The 14,831-nt window shown below is 34.7% G+C and overlaps 1 pseudogene; it reads right to left on the bottom strand.

Moving 5' to 3' along the window:
• Positions 1-2,162: 2,162 nt before the first annotated feature.
• LOC126474011 (uncharacterized) lies at positions 2,163-14,243 on the bottom strand (annotated as a pseudogene).
• Positions 14,244-14,831: the final 588 nt, after the last annotated feature.

Raw genomic sequence — 14,831 nt, 5'->3', positions numbered from 1 at the left:
GGGATGTAAGAACCTTATCCTTAGATCCTCGATGAGGAAAGATTCTCGGGAGAGAAGGTAGACTAATCTTGATCTTGTGGTTTTTGCTACCCCTAATGCTATTTTGATATAGGTTACTTTTACTCTTTCCAATGTTTCTAAGTTCTTTTCATTTAGGTGTATCCATATGATTTCTATTCCATAAGCCAGTATCGGTATTATTTTTGATTTGAAGAGTGCCATAGCTGTGTCTAGATTTAGTGTTCTGATGGAACTTATTTTGTTTATCGCTCTGATGGCCTGTGTCGCTTTCTCTGTTGTGTGTTTAGTGAAGCACTTTGCGGATGGCTCGAGTGTTATCCCTAGATATTTGTAATCTTTTGTGATAGATATTTGCTTTCCTTGTAGTGCAATTCTTGTCGTTTTTAGGATTTGCCCGCCTGGTCTGAATACCATCATTTCCGTCTTGTCGGTGTTGATTACAAACTTGTGTTTTGTGCACCATTTTTCCACGTCTTCCATAGTCTCCTGTAGTTTCTTTAAGTTTTTTGAGCCTATCACAATGTCGTCCGCGTAGGCATATGCTTCGACATCTTCGTCATGAGCGATTTCCTTAATGTCCTTTGCTGCCAGAATGAACAGGAGCGGGCTTAGTGGGTCTCCTTGGAGTACTCTGTTTGTTTGCCTTATTGGTTCAGACAGGTTGAGGTTGTTCGAGATCCTTACCTCATTCCATTCATTTATAGAGTTTATAATCCTTGTCCAGATGCTGTCTCTTCCCAGGGTTTCGTCGAGCATCCTTTTTACTAATGATCGATCGAGGAGGTCGAAGGCCTTTGTGAAGTCTATGAATATGATCGCTATATTTCACTCTGGCTACCTTCAGAATTCCAGAGAGTGTATTCCCGTTAACATTGTCAAAAGCTTTCTCTAAATATACATTAGCTATAAACATAGGTTTGCCTTTCCTTAACCTATCTTCTAAGATAAGTCACAGGGTCAGTTTTGCATGGTGTGTTTCTACATTTCTCTGGAATCCAAACTGATCTTCCCCAAGGTCAGTTTTTACCTATTTCTCTATTCTTCCATAAATAATTTGTGTTAGTATTTGGCATCTGTGACTTATTAAACTGTTAGTTCAGTAATATTCACATCTGTTAGCATCTGCTTTCCTTGGAGTTGCAGTTATTACATTCTTCTTGAAGTATTAGGGAATTTCACCTGTCTCATATGTCTTACACACCAGGTGGAACAGTTTTGTCTTCGCTGGCTCCCCAGGGATATCAGTAGTTCTGACAGAATGGCATCTACTCTAGGGATATTATTTCAACTCATTTGTTTCAGTGTTCTGTCAGATTGTTCTCTCCCATCTCATCTACATCTGCATCCTCTTGCGTCTCTATAATACTTCATCTCTGCAGTAAAGACCCTTGATATATTCCTTTCACCTTCAACTTTCCTTTCTTTGCTTAGTACTGGTTTTTCATCTGAGCTTTTGATACTCATAGAGTTCCTTTTCTTTTCTCCAAAAATCTCTTTACTTTTGCTATAGGTGGTATCTATCTTTCCCTTAATTATATATGCTTCTATGTCATTACATTTGTCCTCTAGCCATCCCTGCTCAGCCATTTTGCACTTCCTATCAGTCTCATTTTTTAGATGTTTGTAATCCCTTTGCTTGCTTCATTTGCTGCATTTTAATATTTTCTCCTTTCATCAATTAAATTCAATATGGCCTTATCTTTTTAGCTATTTGATACTCTACTGGCTTCACAATTTCATCTCTGAAAGCTACTTCTAATGTATTCCTTTCCCCTGTTTCAGTCAGTCATTGCTTAATGCTCTCTCTGAAACTCTCAATAACCTCTGTTTCTTCCAACTTATCCATGCTCCATCTCCTTAATTTCCTACCTTTTTGCAATTTCTTCAGTTTTAATGTACAGTTCATATCCAATGAATTGTAGTCAGAGTCCACGTCTGCCCCTGGAAATGTCCTACAGTTTACAATCTGGTTCCAAAATCTTAGTCTTACCATTACATAATCACTCTGAAACCTTATGGTGTCTCCAGATATCTTACATATATATAAACTTCTCCCATGATTCTTAAGCCAAATGTTAGCTTACAAAAGACCAAATAATTACTAGTTTAACCTAAATTGTTACAATTCGTGGTTGATCTATTCATTTAAAAATGAATCCATTCTTCTTGTTTTAGTTTGCACTGAAATATCAACTACTTTCTCCTTCATCTCTGGATGGTAAATGAGGAAATTTTTCTCCATGGAAAGCACTGCTAGTCATTTAATCTTTCCAAATTCATAGTGCTTCTTAGAAAAGTTTTTATTGTTTTCAGTGTTGAAAAATAGTGTTCTGCCTGTGATATAGTCACTGGAACTATCAAGAGGATATTTTTAGTTTTGTAATTTCACTAAGAACCTCATACAGTATATTTTCCAAGATAAATTTCAGCCACTCATTTAATCTGCTAAATTCATGAATTTCATACCTACAATAGGATATTTTTAGCTCAGTTTCAAGTTTTTCTTTGTCAGTCATGGGATATCCTTTAGTGGTTGGTAGTATTTCTTCTGTGGGAAGTTTATTCTTAAAACTATTGAAGCATTTCTTGTTGAATAATTTAGCAGCTTCTAAATGTTTAGTGGAAGGATATCTGTCATTATATCAACACACATGCAAATACTTTCTTAGCTTCTGTCATAAGTTTCTTTGAAGGATTCTGAAAGTGCTTTGAGTTGCTTAATTACAAAATAGTAGTTTTGAAATTTGTTATATATTCATTAACCTTAAATCCACTAATTTCTCCTGACTGCATTTTGTTCTAAATTGTTTGAACATGAGACATAATCTGATGAAAAAGCTATAACCAAAACTTGAGATTACTGTCATTCAGGTATTTTAGAAACCCGGAATAAAACAATCTATGAAAGTAGCGGTTTGAGTAATACCTGGAATGTACATCATTTTTTAGTATAAAAGTCAATGAATAAGTGGGTAATAAACCTCCTGTGCTTGAAATAGGTGCTAAAAGCAACATTCATATGAGAGAGTGTTCACAGACAATAAACAATGAACATAAATCTGTTACTGTGATGAAAACGAACATTTGCTGCATTAGGAACAAAGTATTACAATTAGAACATTTGTGCAGTATTGAAAATGTTGATGTTGTTTGTATCTCAAAACATTGTCTGACAGAAGATCAAGTACAATATTTTGTTCCTCAAGGGTATGCTGTTGGAGACATTATGTGTGGAAGTGAAAGAAAGAATGGAGGTATTCTAATATTTGTTAAAGATACTGTAATGTTTACCAAAATAGATGTTAGCCCTTATTGTGCAGACGTAGATGGAGAATTTAGCTGTATAAGACTAAATGCAGAGAATACTATGATTGTTAGCTTATATAGATCACCAGGCAGAGATGTAAATACATTTTTTGAAAGATGTGAGCTGCTTATGAGAAAAATACTAAAATCTAAAATAAAACTAATTATCTGTGGTGATTTCAACATTGAAATGGCCAACAGTGATGAACATGTCACTAGAACATTTTTTAATATCTTAAGATCACTAAATTTGCAATTTACAAATTACACACTAACACGGGATATTGCGTGTTTAGATAATATTATAGTAAATTTTTCTAGAGATATGTATGATGTCAGACTTGCCAGTGGAGCCCTAGCTGATCATGAACCATTGATTTTAGCATTCTGCTGTGATCAGTTGCCTAAATCAGTCAGAATCAGTCTAATGCCACATGGATAAGAAGGTAGAAAGATGAATATATTACTTTATTTATTGACAGATTATCTGAAGTTAACTGGGACTTTATATATAACATACACCCTGAGAAGGAAAGGGTGCTGGCGAAATGGTGTTTTACAACTTCCTGAAAATACTCATAGAGTTACAGTACTCCTGTTCACCATTAATCAAAAGTAGTCCTAAGCATAAACATAAAAACAAACAGCTAAAATGGTATACAGATGAGTTAGCTCTCACTAGGGAGGAGATGCTCAGACTGTACAGAATATAGAAAAATTCTTGTAAACAAGGACCTGAGCTAGATAATACTTCTTATAGAGCTTATTTAAAATGTAAAAAAAATCTACAAAGACAAACTGTCCTTGGCCAAAAAACAGGCATGTTAACATGACATTGAAAGTGCTCCCAACAAATGTAAAGCAGCATGGGTCATCATCAACCAATATAATTCACAAACCCATACACAAGATGCAATGCTGTTCCCAGAAGAAGTAAATAATTACTTCCTAACCTCAGTGAGTGAGCTGAAAAACAAAATCAAGCAAAATGGCACTTGTGTACTAGATCATCTTGGTGCTGTGCCCCATAGGAGGTATACTTTCCACTGGAAGTTGTCGCCCCAGAGGATATTGTAAAAGCTGTGTCAAGGTTCACCAACTCCAAAAGTGTGGACTGTTATTGGTTTTCTAACTATGTAATGAAAAAAAAACAACACACCCTATCTGTCAACCTCTTTCTTTCATTTTTAATCTGTGTTTAGAATCTGGAGTTTTCCCAGATGCACCCAAAACTGCTAAAGTGATACCAGTTTTTAAAAAGGGAGATAAGCATGTGCCCCAAAACTATCAAACAGTTTCTATTGTCCCAATTTTCTCTAAAGTTTTTGAATATCTAATGTACAGTCAAATAAATAACTATTTTGAAAAGCATGATCTCCTGTCCAACAGACAGTTTGCATATCAACATGGGAAAAATACCACTAATGCTGTCACTGAAGTTGTTAACCAGGTGTTAACTGCATTCAAAAATAAGGGTCTAGTATCAGTAGTACTTTGTGATCTTAGCAAAGCCTTCGACTGCATACCATTTAGCACCCTACATGCAAAACTGGAATTTTATGGCGTACACAAACCATCTTTAGATGTAATCGAATCATACTTAAGTAACATGAGACAGTTTGTTTCAATTAAAAATAGATGCTCCTCACTGAAGGAAGTTCAGACTGGAGTGCCTCATGGGTCAGTCCTAGGTCCTTTTCTGTTCATCATTGCACTTAATGACTTACCTTACCATGTAGGAGCAAATTCAATCGTGTGTCATTCAATGATAATTTTTTATGGTTTCACGCCAAGAAGAAAATAAAAATGTGAAAAACCAGCCTGCTAACTCACAGATAACAACATCCTATTTTTAAACATTCAGGGTCTTGAAAATAAAGTTGAAATTCTGGAGGAGTCATTGCCACAGAATAAGTATTCTTTCTTATGTCTATCAGTTCATTGGCTAAACCAGAAGGTTATAAACATGGAAACAGTTTTTGCAGATCTCAGTACCGTAATGGTGGTACTGTTACCTATGTTTCAAATGAAATAGAGTGTAGAAAACTAGATCTTACTTGGGCATGTGTAGAAAACACTTTGAAATTACCGGGATCATATGTGATATAATGAAACTTATCATAGTATGTATCTACCATTCTCCTGACTCAATTGATAAAACTTTTTTAGATAATTTAGACAGTGTACACTGCTACATAATGAAATGGAAACAGTATGTAACTGTAATTGGGGGAGACTTTAATTCAAGCTTTGATATAACATGTAACAAATAAGTTACTGAATATGTTAAGGCAGCACAACTTCCATCATGTAAGTTCAGAACCAACAAGACTACAAGCGTGCTTGGATAATGCTTTTGTCAACTGTGCTCGTGATATGTACTCCACCAAGGTAAAGGAATTCGTATTCTCAGACCACTCCATGTTAACAGTAGAGTTAAGACATTTTATGAAAGGGGATGAGAGCGAGGCTGCACAAAAGTTAACAAAATCTAATACCTTAATATTAACAAAACACAATCTCATAAAACTAACACACCAGCTGAGCATAACAAACTGGGACAAATTATTTCAAAACTGTGATTCCAGTGCCCAAACAATTTATGAAACATTCCACAATTACTTAACAAGTATTTTAAAAGCCCATCTTGTTCAAAAGAAATACCATAAAACAAGAAAGGGTAAATTTTGGTACACCAAAGAACTGGAGAATCTAAAAAATAAGCTACTGCTGTTGAAGCACCTTGCCAAAGTAAACAATTCTAATGAAATTAAGGAGCTCGAAAAAATCACTAAGAAACTGTATAAGAAAGAGTTGCAATTGGCGAAACAAAGATACAACACAAATTTCATAAAAAATAGTAAAAACCAATGCAAAACAGCCTGGCCAGTAATTAATACTGTTAAAGGTGAAGTCAGAAACTTCGACGAGACAGTCCCAATACCAGCAGATACATTCAATAAATATTTTGTAAGCTGTGCTGATGATATCAAAAAGCTGATCAGTAAAGCCAATGTAACATGTATAGATTATCTGAAGATAGCAAACCTAAATCATAATAGGGGCAGATCATCATTGAAACACTTCAAAGAGGTACGCCAACATGAAGTTCTTAAAATAGTCAAAGAAATGAAAAATTCATACAGTACAGATATTTTCAATATGTAAAACAATCTATTGAAAGAAATCATACATTACATTGCAGCACCATTAATATATTCTATAAACCTGTGTCTCATAGAAGGGTTTTTTCCCGATCCTCTCAAACTATCCAAGGTAACTCCAGTCTTTAAGAAGGGTGTCAAATCAGATTCTGCAAACTACAGACCAATTTCACTAATTCCTAGACTAGGAAAAGTCTTTGAAGGCATAATATATAAGCAGATGTATGAGTACCTAGAACTAAATGGTATATTAAGTGCATCACAGTTTGGTTACAGAAAAGGAAGGTCAGCTATACATGCCATAGAGCTCTTAGTCAGAGACATTCTAGCAGCGTTTGAGGACCATACGCACACACAGGTAACCTTATGTGATCTGAGGAAAGCTTTTGACGGTGTTGACAACTCACTTCTGCTCTCTAAACTTGAGTACTATGGAATATGTGATAAAAGTTTAAAACTCATCAAATCATACCTCAATAAAAGGAAACAGGTGGTGAGTTCAGGAAGTCATCTGTCAAACATAAACGAGGTTCAACACGGAGTGCCACAGGGATCTAAATTGGGACCACTTCTTTTCCTTGTACACATGAATGACTTACCAGGAAATATAGATGTAAAGACATATATGTATGCAGATGACACAACTTTTATATCTGTAAACCATGTACTTGATAACCTTGTAAGTGATATGAAATTGGCAAAATAAAATGCAACATCATGGTTTAATGCCAATGGTCTGCTATTAAATGAGGAAAAGACCCAGAATATGTGGTTCAGTGTATCAAAGACTATAAATAGAAAAACAAAAGGCAAAGTTTTTAGGTATTGTACTTGACAACAGTCTAACATGGAACTCTCATGTTGAACACATAGTGGTTAGGTTGTCAAGAGTTATATATTTGTTGAAGAGACTGATGTGTTGTGTGACATTTGAGTACGTAAGGACAGCGTACTTTGCCTTTTTTCATTCTGTTTTAAGGTATGGGTTAATACTCTGGGGAAACAGCAGAAAAACAAATGAAAATCTGGTGATCCAGAAGAAAGCAATCAGAGTAATGGCTAAGGTAGATAATAGAACACATTGTAAACCATTGTTCATTAAATATAGAATTTTAATAGTAATTAATTTTTATATTCTTGACAGTGTTAACTACATACTTGCTGAACTACCTAATTTAAGTGTAACAAATGAAAGGCATGGCTACTATACAAGAACGTGCACTTCTCTACTGTTGCCACAAAATAGATTAGCTAAAACTAACAATAGTCATAAGTATATGGCAATTAAAATATATAACAAATTGTCTAAAAATGGGTCAATCAAGCCTGACAAATTATTTAAAGACAATGTTCATAACTTCTTGTTAACTAATCCATTCTATTCATTAGAAGAATTTTTAGAAATGCCCAATATCAACTTAAATATGTAAAAATTTATTATGTAAAATTAATAGGTTAAGTGAACTGACAAAGTCTATTGCATGTAATAATGCTGAATGACTAATAAAGAATCTGAACCTGAATCTGAATGACACAACATTGCTCAATACACACCATGACACAACAGAACTGCATCAGGCAATACAGGAAAAACTAGAACTAGTAATGATTTGGTTTTCTTCTAATGAACTCCTATGTAATCCTGATAAAACACAAGAACTAATTCTGGGTTTAACTACCGCTGTTGAAAGCAAATCAGTAAAATTATTAGGATTCCACATTGATTCAAAATTAAACTGGGAGGAACATATTAGCCATATCTGCAAGAGAATAGCAAGAGAGTGTTACCTCATCTGGAGACTGACAGATGTAGTCACTGATGAGTATCTAAAGGTGGTATATTTTGGCTTGTTTCAATCACACATTTCCTACGACATATTGGTATGGGGACATTCTTGCTTTGTCAGTTAAATTCTGAAGAAAAAAAAAAGAAGTAATCAAAATAATGAGCAAAGTTAAGCCCAAGGAACACTGCCACCCTCTCTTTATCAAGCACATGATATTAACTGTTGTGAATCTATACATCTACACAGCACTGCTTTATGTCAAAAACAACTTAAATGAGTTTGAGACCAGAGAGAACATACATCTCCACAACACCAGAGGCAAACTGGACTTTGACATACCTAGACACAGACTCACAAAGACTGCAAACTCACACAAAATAATGAGTTTAAAACTCTTCAATAAGCTTCCAGCATCTGCTCGGTCACTGACCAGTAATATTTTCAAATGTAAGATTTATGACTGGTTACTCAAACACCCATTTTATAAGATAACAGAATATTTTGAAATAATCATTGACATTAGTATATAAGAATATTCCTAAAAGAATTGGAATTAAATTGTAAAAACTTTACTGTAAAGTTATTGTTAATTGTATATTTAATGTTCAGACCTATTCTGCTGTAAGTGGTCAATGGTGAATAAACTGAATACTGAATATTACATTTACAATGGTCTGTTCTGTATCTGATACTGACTGAATTTCAGTCAAGCAGTTTTCTTAACTTTTAAGTTACATCTTCTAAACATTGGATATGGAATGCTGATGTCCATGTGCTTCTTGAGAAGGGATACACACACATTTTGAAAAGAATGTTGGAAAAGCTAAAATGATAGAGATAAAATTCTTGTTTTTTGTGTAATAGGTGTGCATTACTATAACCTGTTTTTATTTTTATTTGAAATCCTGTTTTTTCACCTTTCATGATATTTGCACCATCAAATGTCTGAGCTATCAGTTTTTGTCCATTTTCCTGAAGAATTATGTCCAGCTGCTCTAAAATATGTTGTGATAAGCCATATGTAATTTGATTTTATTGAAAAAAAACCCCAAAGTGCCAAAATACTTCCCCATACAATTAAAAATGTGTCATTTCCATCTGTTCAGAAAAGTCTGTTGGGTTATCAGCTCTGATAGCTACAAAGGAACTTATTTAATTTCTGTCCTTACTTTCTCATGGTATATTTGTAACAGGCACTCATGAATGTAATTCTGAATGATCTTCAAAACACCTTTGAAGTCTGCATTGGTTTCTAACAGTTCTTCAAAGCTGAATCTAATTTAGGTGTGAAATGTACTAATGTTATAAATATTCCAGGATTTAATGAATCATCATTGTGTTCATGTAAGGGAGGTAAGTGAGTTTTAATGTGTGTGTTTTTTTTCCATGTGCGAATTCACACAACAGCCAAACACCATGCTGCTGGAACTGTGAAGCTGACAGTTCCATATAAAGATTTTTTATCTTTTTTGTCAACAGGTATGGATACTGACATTAAGCTTAAGGATCATATATTCTACAAATATAAATAAAGAATTAAAGAAAAAAGAACACATTTTATTATACTGTGTCAGTAGGATCAACTAGAAATAGGGGGTGCCTATAAACGAGCCACCACTGAAAAGTGTTCATGTCACTATCATGAGTCCTGTACAAACTGGTTGTGGTTATATTCACATTTAGTAGTTAAAGTCCTCTTGTTTCCAAGTCTCTTTCTCTGCAATATCTTCTGGTTATTCAGTGGGCACAATTGTTGTATCATTTTTAATGTAGATACAGCTGTCATCATAACTTTGTGTTTTTCAGCAAAAGTGAGTGCCTAGTATGAAGTCTGAAACTTGTACAGTTTCCAGTGTGTCTTCCTTCAGCCAGTGTTCACTTAGACACAAAACTGAAATGTTCATCAGTTCATTTTCTAGAAGTATTTGAAATTCATCAGTTTTGTTTGTTAGTGACTGCATGTTTTGGTGAAATATTACAATGTTAGCACTAATTTACTTGGTACAGATTCTCTTAAGAGAGATTGCTTCACGAAACATGGGATGCATCTGAACAAAAAGGGCAAGAAACTTTTGTGTGGGAAAATCAGTGAAATGTTAGAGAGACTGAAAAAACATAGTGACAGCATGTCATTACCATTAGCTCCAACAGTTTTAAAGCAAGCACCAGCAGAAGTATTTCCACAAAAAATGCTAAAAGCATCAGAAACAATCACTGCAACAACAACAACAACAAAAGCAGCAACAGCAGCTACATCAACAGCAGAGCCACCTCTGCTACCAGCAACGGCAACAGAAACAATGGCAGCTGGACCAACTCTACCAAAAGTAGTAAAAGCATCAAGAACAGTTACACTAACAACAACAAATGCAGTAACAGCTCCATCAACTGCAGAGCCAGCCCCAATACCAGCAGGAAAATCAACAGCAAAAGCAACAGAACTATCATTAGCAACAGCAGAACCATCCACAATAGCAGCAGAATCAACTCCAACATTATCAGAACCAGTACTGTCAACTAAAAAAACTTCAGACAGCAGATGGAAGCCAGTGCCTCCATCCCATCTAAATGATTTTTTAGTGGAAACCAGAAAGAGGAGGAAGCCCACAAGAGAAACAGAGATTTGACCTTATTTAAGTCAGTAAATCAGAGAAATCTACAACAAGGTATTTACAACTTTAAAATAATCCACCGGAATGTACAGGGCTTGAGCAAGAAATATGAAAAATTAGACGTGTTTGTAAATGAAACTATGCCTGATGTGCTTGGTATTAGTGAACACTGGCTATCTGATGCCAAATTAGAACTTTTTAAACCTGTAAACATGGTACTAGCTAATACGTTTTGCAGATCTACTATTAGAGGTGGGGGTGTATCAATGTATGTAAAGAGCACATTTGATTTTAATTCTGTAAATGTAAGTAAATATTCATTAGAAGGAACAACTGAATTATGTGCACCATGTATAAAGATACCAAATGATGAAATTTATGTTATATGTTTATATAGACCACCAGGTGGAAACTTTGAAGTTTTCTTAACAAAGTTTTGTGACATGATAGAGAATGTTTTTATATCACACCTGAACAAGTTAGTAATTATAGGAGATTTCAACATAAATGTGTTAGCAGGTAAATTACACACTAGACTATTCAAAAATACTCTGCTTGAATATAATGTAAGATACCTGATAAACACTGCAACCAGGGAGACTGAAACATGCCAGTCTGCAATAGATAACATAATCACTGGTATTCATCTTTACGATCTTACATCTTCTGTTATTATAAGTGCTTTGTCAGATCACCATGCAGTAGAACTAAGTGTGCACATAAAAAAGGTTCCTACACACAGTTGCTATAGATATATTAGGATGAATACAGACCAAAATATAACTCAGTTGAATAATATGCTAAGGAATGTGGATTGGAACAGTGTTCTAACGACACTTCATAGTTATGGCAAATTCTCAAGTGAACTATTCTACATTCTTAACCAAGCCTGCTCATTAATAAAAAAGAGAATTCAGTCACATGCTGTAACCCAAAACTGGATATCAAGTTCAGTCACTGAGGCTAGAGAAAAATTAAGATGGTATGAGTATGCTATGTTAAATGACTTGAGCAATAAAAAATTAAAAGAAGAATTCAAAAAGTATCAGAAATACTATGTAGACCTCCTAATTTCAGAAAAACAGAAACATTTTGAAAGTGTCGTTCAGAACTCAAATAATATCTCCAAAAGATCATGTAAAGTCCTCTTGTTTCCAAGTCTCTTTCTCTGCAATATCTTCTGGTTATTCAGAATGGAGAAATAGGCAAATCTGGGAACCATACTGAAAATCACTTGCTGATAAATGGCACAATAAAAACTGATCAGAATAAGATAGCAGATCTATTTAACAATTACTTTGCTTCTGGTGGCTCCAGCATAAACAATCAGCTTAAAAATCATAAATACAAATTCAGAGGAACACCAGTGTCAGGAAGTATATTTTTGATGCCAACAAGTAAAGAAGAAATAATTAAAATAGTGAGTAGCTTAAAGAATTCCCATGCAGCAGGATATGATGGTCTCAGTCTGGACACTCTTAAGAAATGTATACATAAAACTGCATCACCTTTATCAACAGTTATCAATTCTCATATGGGAGATGGTCTATTTCCAGATGAGTTGAAAATTGCCCAAGTTGTGCCTATTTTCAAAAAAGGAAACAGGAATTTAGTAGAAAACTTTCGACTCATTTCTGTTCTTCCAATAATATCCAAAATCTTTGAGAAAGTAATATACATAAGAATCTGGAACTTCCTGGTATGCAAAAAAGTGATTTCTAAGGGGCAGTATGGGTTTGTCAAGGGGTCATCCACCATTACAGCAGCATCCAACTTAATCGAAGGTGTCACTCAAGCAATAGATAATAAAGAACATGTATGTGGCATCTTTCTAGACTTACAAAAAGCATTTGACTGTGTTGATACGACCATATTGCTGGACAAACTGTGGAACTATGGCATTCGAGGCATAGCCCATAATCTGATGGGGTCCTACTTGACAAATAGGAAGCAGTTTGTGTCTATTAGCACTACAGAGGGAACATACAAATCAAACACCACTGACATAAATTTTGGTATCCCACAGGGGTCAATATTAGGACCACTTCTTTTTATTATCTATGTAAATGATATTCAGTCCATAACAAACCATGCAACAGCTATCTTATATGCAGATGATACCACGTTAATATGCAGCAATCCAAGCTATTCACAGCTCGAAGTGGAATCCAATACTGCAGCAGGCTTAATTCTGCAGTATTTTAATGAAAACATACTAAAATTAAACACAAATAAATCTGTCTATATTGAATTTGATCTTGGGAGGCAAAAAACTCATGAAAACCAAATCTTAATGGGTGACGAATACATTAAAAAACAATATTCGACCAAATTTCTTGTCCTGACACTAGATGCAGAGTTAAACTGGTCTGATCATGTGAATGATATTTGCAAAAAGCTATGTACTACCATATATGTCCTAAGAAAACTGACACCTTTTTGCAACATCACCACTCTGAGGCAAATATATTTTGCACTATTTGAATCCCATCTAAGTTATGGGGTAGAGGTATGGGGATCCAGCAGTAAAGGTAATATGAAAAGTGTACTTACCTTACAAAAGGCACTTAGAATTATGTGCCAGGGAGTCCTGCACAAATTTGTTTAAAGAATTTAAAATACTAACTGTTCATAACCTGTATGTGCTGAAGATAATCATTATGGTAGTAAACAGTAACAAAACACTTAATAAAGAAATACACGATCACAACACTAGAGGTAGAGAGAGACCCCACATCATCTCTCATAGAACAACACTTTATGAGAAAAGCCCTCACTATGCAGGCATAAAACTACTGAATTTCTTCCATCCTAATATCTCCAAATTGCCCATTACAAAACTAAAAATGAAATTAAAATTATGGCTCCTAAACAATCCTGTATATTGAATAGATGAGTTTCTAGATTTAGTACACTCGTATGATGGAAGACCATCTATCTAAAAATATATGTAATCTCAGGTCTTAGACTGTGTCACAAACTTAAATATTTGAATGTCAGATATGAATACTGTGTTACAAACTGTAGATTCCTTAATCTAAGTATGGCAATAACAATTTTTTTTATGTATAGTTCAAATATGTAACTCTGTTCTCTCAACTAAATTTTGAAAAAGTTGTGCAGATAAAAGTGCCAGCCAGTAATATGTAAGTAAGGCTCTGACTTATACAGAAGACTGGAACAAAAAAAACCTTTTTTTGTAATCAGTTGATGTTGGATCAAAATGAAACAAATAAATTTAAAAAAATTCTGAAATTTGGGGCTTACTTACTTTTGCTGCCACTTTCTGCTGAGACCTCATAGGCTGTCCCCTTCTGGGCTGCAGAAATTTCTTCATATAGGCCGTCTTTCATCTTCACTCAGTTGCCAAGCAGCAAGAGATTCTTCTACACAGATCATGGTCTTAGTTGTTTTTTTTCTGGTAGTCAACGGCTATGGAATTGTGCTCTCTTCTTGCTTTTGTTTGAAGTTTGTAACTAAGCTCACACATTTTGTTTCTCCAGTACCTGATGCTGATGTTGGGGCTACTTTCATCTCTCCTGAATGTTAATTTTGATGTTAATGGTGCTTTGATATCTTATTTGGGTTTTGAAAATGCAGATTTCATTTAATTTATGTCACATGGCAGTTAAATTTTATGTTCTTCTGAGACTGTTTTTATCTGAGGTGATTGACTGTAGTTTGACTTTGCTGTGTACTGTGAATGTCTACACAGCTTTTCTTTAACTTCATCAATGGGACTTTTCTACTCTGTCATATCATGTATCACTTTCAAGATAAATCATCATGATTCTGTAGAATGTGCCAATGAACTGCAGACAGTGTCCAGTCTATAACTTTTAGTGTGGTTTGTCATCATCAGTTGGTGGCGAAGAGGGGGGGTGGGTGTACTAAGTTGCCCCAAATATTTAGCACAATAATGTCCAGTCAAAACCTTACAT

The sequence above is a fragment of the Schistocerca serialis genome, chromosome 1 (assembly GCF_023864345.2).
Source record: "Schistocerca serialis cubense isolate TAMUIC-IGC-003099 chromosome 1, iqSchSeri2.2, whole genome shotgun sequence".
NCBI lineage: Eukaryota > Metazoa > Arthropoda > Insecta > Orthoptera > Acrididae > Schistocerca > Schistocerca serialis.
The sequence above is the reverse complement of the archived record's forward strand: the minus strand, read 5'-3'. Positions and strand labels throughout refer to the sequence as shown.